The sequence below is a fragment of the Triticum dicoccoides genome, chromosome 7B (genome assembly GCF_002162155.2).
Source record: "Triticum dicoccoides isolate Atlit2015 ecotype Zavitan chromosome 7B, WEW_v2.0, whole genome shotgun sequence".
Lineage (NCBI taxonomy): Eukaryota > Viridiplantae > Streptophyta > Magnoliopsida > Poales > Poaceae > Triticum > Triticum dicoccoides.
This window is the reverse complement of record NC_041393.1, coordinates 143,999,306-144,005,266: the sequence shown is the minus strand read 5'-3', so window position 1 is coordinate 144,005,266 and position 5,961 is coordinate 143,999,306. Positions and strand designations below refer to the sequence as shown.

The window sequence follows — 5,961 nt, the reverse complement described above, 5'->3', positions numbered from 1 at the left end:
GAGCAACCGAGTTCATATGACATAGCCACTGCCAGAAACCATAAACAGTTCGGTCACACCGAAATTCCTAACGTTCACATTTTGAACTAAATCGGTCTCACCGAGATGGCCTTGACAATTCTGCATGTTGCAATTATTTCGGTCTCACCGAAATAGCAATCGGTCCCACCAAGTTGGCTTGACATTTTCTCTCTTGCCTTATTGCTTCACTTTGGTCTCACCGATTTGATGCAATCGGTGCCACCAAGTTGATGTTTTCCCTAAGCCCTAGCACATCGGTTGTTGGGGAATGTAGCAGAAATTTAAAATTTTCTACGCATCACCAAGATCAATCTATGGAGTAATCTAGCAACGAGGGAAAGGGGAGTGCATCTACATACCCTTGTAGATCGCTAAGTGGAAGCGTTACAAGAATGCGGATGAAGGAGTCGTACTCGTAGCGATTCAGATCGCGGTTGATTCCGATCTAAGCGCCGAACAACGGCGCCTCCGCGTTCAACACACGTGCAGCCCGATGACGTCTCCCGTGCCTTGATCCAGCAAGGGGAGAGGGAGAGGTTGGGGAAGACTCCGTCCAGCAGCAACACGACGGCGTGGTGGTGGTGGAGGAGCGTGGCACTCCAGCAGGGCTTCGCCAAGAACCGCAAGAGACGAGGAGGGAGAGGGGTAGGGCTGCGCCAAGAGGGAGATGTTCTCATGTGTATGGCAGCCCCAAACCCCCACTATATATAGGGGGAAGGGAGGGGCTGCGCCCCCATCTAGGTTTCCACCCCTAGGGGTGGCGGCCAGCCCTAGATCCCATCTAGGGGGGCGGCCAAGGGGGAGAGAGGGGGGGGCGCACCACTAGGTGGGCCTTAGGCCCGTCTGAGCCTAGGGTTTCCCCCCTTTCCCTTCTCTCTTCGCCTTGGGCCCTGGTGGGGGGGCGCACCAGCCCACCTGGGGCTGGTCCCCTCCCACACTTGGCCTACGCAGCCCTCTGGGGCCGGTGGCCCCACCTGGTGGACCCCCGGGACCCTCCCAGTGGTCCCGGTACGTTACCGATAGCACCCGAAACTTTTCCGGTGACCAAAACAGGACTTCCCATATATAAATCTTTACCTCCGGACCATTCCGGAACTCCTCGTGATGTCTGAGATCTCATCCGGGACTCCGAACAACATTGATAACCACGTATATCGATTCCCTATAACCCTAGCGTCATCGAACCTTAAGTGTGTAGACCCTACGGGTTCGGGAACCATGCAGACATGACCGAGACAAATCTCCGGCCAATAACCAACAGCGGGATCTGGATACCCATGTTGGCTCCCACATGTTCCACGATGATCTCATCGGATGAACCACGATGTCAAGGATTCAATCAATCCCGTATACAATTCCCTTTGTCTACTGGTATGATACTTGCCCGAGATTCGATCGTCAGTATCCCGATACCTTGTTCAATCTTGTTACCGACAAGTCTCTTTACTCATTCCGTAACACATCATCTCGCGATCAACTCTTTGATCACATTGTGCACATTATGATGATGTCCTACCGAGTGGGCCCAGAGATACCTCTTCGTCACACGGAGTGACAAATCCCAGTCTCGATTCGTGCCAACCCAACAGACACTTTCGGAGATACCCGTAGTGCACCTTTATAGCCACCCAGTTACGTTGTGACGTTTGGTACACCCAAAGCATTCCTACGGTATCCGGGAGTTGCACAATCTCATGGTCTAAGGAAAAGATACTTGACATTTAGAAAAGCTTTAGCATACGAACTACACGATCTTGTGCTAGGCTTAGGATTGGGTCTTGTCCATCACATCATTCTCCTAATGATGTGATCCCGTTATCAATGACATCCAATGTCCATGGTTAGGAAACCGTAACCATATATTGATCAACGAGCTAGTCAACTAGAGGCTTACTAGGGACATGGTGTTGTCTATGTATCCACACATGTATCTGAGTTTCCTATCAATACAATTCTAGCATGGATAATAAACAATTATCATAAACAAGGAAATATAATAATAACCATTTTATTATTGCCTCTAGGGCATATTTCCAACATCGGTCCCACCGAGTTGTTCTAGTCGGTCCCACCAAAATTCCTAACGTTCACATTTTGAACTAAATCGGTCTCACCGAGTTCTTCTATTCGGTCTGACCGAGTTGGGTTAAATGTGTGTAACGGTTGGATTTTGTGTGGAGGCTATATATACCCCTCCACCCCCTTCTCCATATGTGAGAGAGCCATCAGAACATGCCTACACTTCCAGCATACATTTTCTGAGAGAGAACCACCTACTCATATGTTGAGATCAAGATATTCCAATCCTACCACAAGATTCTTGATTTCTAGCCTTCCCCAAGTTGCTTTCCACTCAAATCATCTTTCAAACATATCCAAATCTGTGAGAGAGAGTTGAATGTTGGGGAGACTATCATTTTAAGAACAAGAGCAAGGATTTCATCATCAACACATCATCTATTACCTTTTGGAGAGTAGTGTCTCCTAGATTGGTTAGGTGTCGCTTGGGAGCCTCCGTCAAGATTGTGGAGTTGAACCAAGAAGTTTGTAAGGGCAAGGAGATCGCCTACTTCGTGAAGATCTATCCGAGTGAGGCAAGTCCTTCGTGGACGATGGCCATGGTGGAATAGACAACGTTGCTTTTCGTCGACCCTTCGTGGGTGGAGCCCTCTGTTATCCTTCGTGGGTTGAAGTCACCATCAACGTGGACGTACGATAGCACCACCTATCGGAACCACGCCAAAAATCTCTGTGTCTTCATTGCGTTTGCACACTCCAATCACATCCCTTTACTTTCTTGCAATTAGCATGCTTTACTCTTTCCGTTGCATATACTCTTGTCATGCTTGCTTGAAATGTATTGTGAATGCTTAAACTTATGCTAAAACTCCACCTTAACTTGAAGAACTTAAACTATCACTTTTTACTTGTGAAGGGTCTAATCACCCCCCCCCCCCTCTAGACCCCTCTTCTCGATCCTTTCAGTGAGATCAACAGACTACGAACATGTATCTCTACCAAGAAAAGTCTAACAATATGCACCATCATATCGTACATACTAGCAATGTTATAACACAAGGGAATCGTACAATAAAACATTCAGTCAGCGTTTGAGAAAGTGCAAGCATGACATGGTATTGTACTAGGTAAACAAAATACATCGAGTAATTGTCAAGATGTCAAAAACTAAGTTTTATGCCACAAGAATAATTTCTATATAGGAGCACAAATATAATCATGACATAAAAGCATCCAACTATGTAATCTTGGATAATAAAGATCTACAAATATGAATAAGAACTACACGAAAGGTTCTAATAAAATACCACACAAAACATGTCATGTCACCCAGCTTTGGGAATGTAAGAAAATGGTCTTTGAACCGTGATCAACACATAATCTAAATACTAATAATAGGCCTACCACAAGCAATTCATCACAAGCATGATTTTTTTTTTGATAAACCATCACAAGCATGACTATGTTCTAATATAACATGCTAATTCATGAAAACAATTATAAGGACGTAAACTGCAATATGATAGATTGTTAAATAACTATCGTAGGCATGGCATGATTTTAAAACAACAAATACACATGCAAAAGTGATGAAGTGAATATATAAAATATACCTAAGATATCTTCATGCTAGAGAATAAACTGAACTAAATAAAACATGCAGTATTCCACGATTAGATAAACAAAGCAAAGCTTAGAATAATTCCACATAAATATAAGCATGTCGAGCATTCACCAAATATTGCATGCGTGCATAGAAGAGGACTATACACAATACAACAAATTGTCTAAGTGGGAAACAACATGCAACACTTATTTTAAATAACTACAATCGGAAACAAATAAATCTAATAAGTCACATGTCACACACAAAATTATGTGACCATTAGCATGCACTCCTAGGCATATCACTAACATAATAAAAAAAAGTAGACCAACAAGAAAAGTTTACCGAACTCAAAATGCTATAGGATTTTAGGCATAAACGACTATTTAAATCTACACTAAAACCAGATTGACCAAATAAGTGATCTAGTAAATCAGGTTCCTCTAACCACTTAAAATGTTTCATCTATTGGGATCAAGATCAAATGATGAACAAAAACAATGGAAATATGCCTATAATATTTGGTTCGTGCGATGGATAGCATCGACGCGCCCAGCGACAAAAATAAGAGGAACTGTGATGTCTAGGAGATAACACGAGTGATGTTTAGAAGGTGTGCAATAGGAATTGGATATTGGCTACCAAGTTTGATGGAACGTTGCGATGAACTTGGCAAACAGTGTTGACGGACACATACGGAATTCTGCGCTTGTGGTCAACGGATTGTGTACTTTCTTCTCTGAATGGATTCATGTATGGAGAAGGATCTTCTGGCGCAAGGATTTGGATGAAGGTGCTTGGAGTCACCGGGAATGAGCATTCGTGTCCATGGAGCAGCAGTAGTTCGAGGAGAGTTCTTGGAAGAATTAGGAACAGAGAGGGCAGGGGTTGCTAGGGGATTGGAAGAGGAGGCGGAGGCGCACGTCTAGATATCTTCGGTTTTGGAAACGGTCAAAGATCAAGGGAGTTAGAAGAGGAGGAGGGTTATGGTTGTATGTTTCTTGTTCTCTGTACCTTTATGAACGAAGGTGCACAGGAAGAGGAAGCACAAGGGGCGCTCGCTCGCTGGAAGAGATGGAGAAATAGGCCAAGGAAGGAGTGGAGGAGAAGAAATTAAAGGAGCGAAAATCCAACTCGGTGCCCTGGCTCATCAGCCCCCGAGCTACAGTAAATTTAAAAAAAATACTAAAAAACTCAAAAAAATCATCTCTGTACTGGTTGTCAGTTTGCTATGTATGTATTGGGACCAATGTCAGTTAAGCTATCTTAGTATGGAAATGCATGTGATGCTTTGTTTCTGATCAAAATAGTACTCCCCCGTTTCAAAATAAGTGTCTCAACTTTGTGCTAAAGTTAGTATGAAGTTGTACTAAGGTTAACACACTTATATTGGGACGGAGGAAGTAGCATCTTTTCCAGAAAAAAGTAACATTGACATGTAGTACAATGAAAAAGAGTAGCAATCATAGCAGAAGGTACATTTTGCCAAAAAAAAATAGTACTGTAACACTCATATCAAGTAGTACAATGTGCCAAAAAAAAAACAGTAGCAACATGTCTGAAAGTAGTGAAACATGTCTTGGTTGTCATAGTGAGGGGCCTTTTTTGCTATTGATGGTTTCCTTGCAAGCAGCAAGGTTGAACAGACAGTGCTAAGGTACTACTACCTCTGTTTTAGTGGCATAAAACGTATTGTATTTGTTTACAGAGGGAATACATAAGAGCTTTGGCTGTGAGCTTGGTTCAGAGGTCTTCAGGCTTCCAGCTTTCCTCCTTGCTTGATTGACAGCAACAGGTGTGGACTGCATAGCAATTCCCATCCTTTTTCTGTCATTGGCAGCCATTAGGAGCAACCTACAAATAAACATTCACACATAGCACTGAGTTCATATTTCTAAAATGCATCTTAGTATGGCAATAGGACAAATATGAATTTAGCTACAAATAGAAAGCATGGTCCATACCTTGGCTATGTCTGCTTGAAATGTTTTTTGTACTTGAAATGCATCAAAAGCTTCCTAGTCTCACTAAGTGTGCATTCCATTCATGTGCATTCCTGAGAAGGAGAGCAGGAAAAAAGGGTCGGCGACGTACCTGCAGGAAAAAAGGTGTCGGCGGAGATGAGGGCCACGGCGACAACGACGACGGCAGAGGCGGCCAGGAGGATGCAGGCAGAGATGAAGAGGCAATCAGGAAAGAAAGGCAGCCACAGCGCGATCAGGTGAAATACTCATCATCAAACCACCTGAAATCCTCTCAGAAAACCACCCAGTGGAGAATTGCCCGGTTCTCAGAGACTTTGGGGGTTTCTGTCC

General features: G+C 43.8%; 1 protein-coding gene across 1 annotated transcript in view; it reads right to left on the bottom strand.

Annotated features, from left to right (window-relative positions):
- Positions 1–5,176: 5,176 nt before the first annotated feature.
- Positions 5,177–5,961, bottom strand: part of LOC119338402 (protein WHAT'S THIS FACTOR 1 homolog, chloroplastic-like) — an 8,150-nt gene continuing 7,365 nt past the window's right edge. The window contains exons 3-4 of the mRNA XM_037610715.1: positions 5,611–5,740; positions 5,177–5,500 (exon numbers count right to left, since the gene is read on the bottom strand). The gene's annotated coding sequence lies outside the window, so the exon portion shown is untranslated. The remainder of the gene's footprint in view (positions 5,501–5,610; positions 5,741–5,961) is intronic.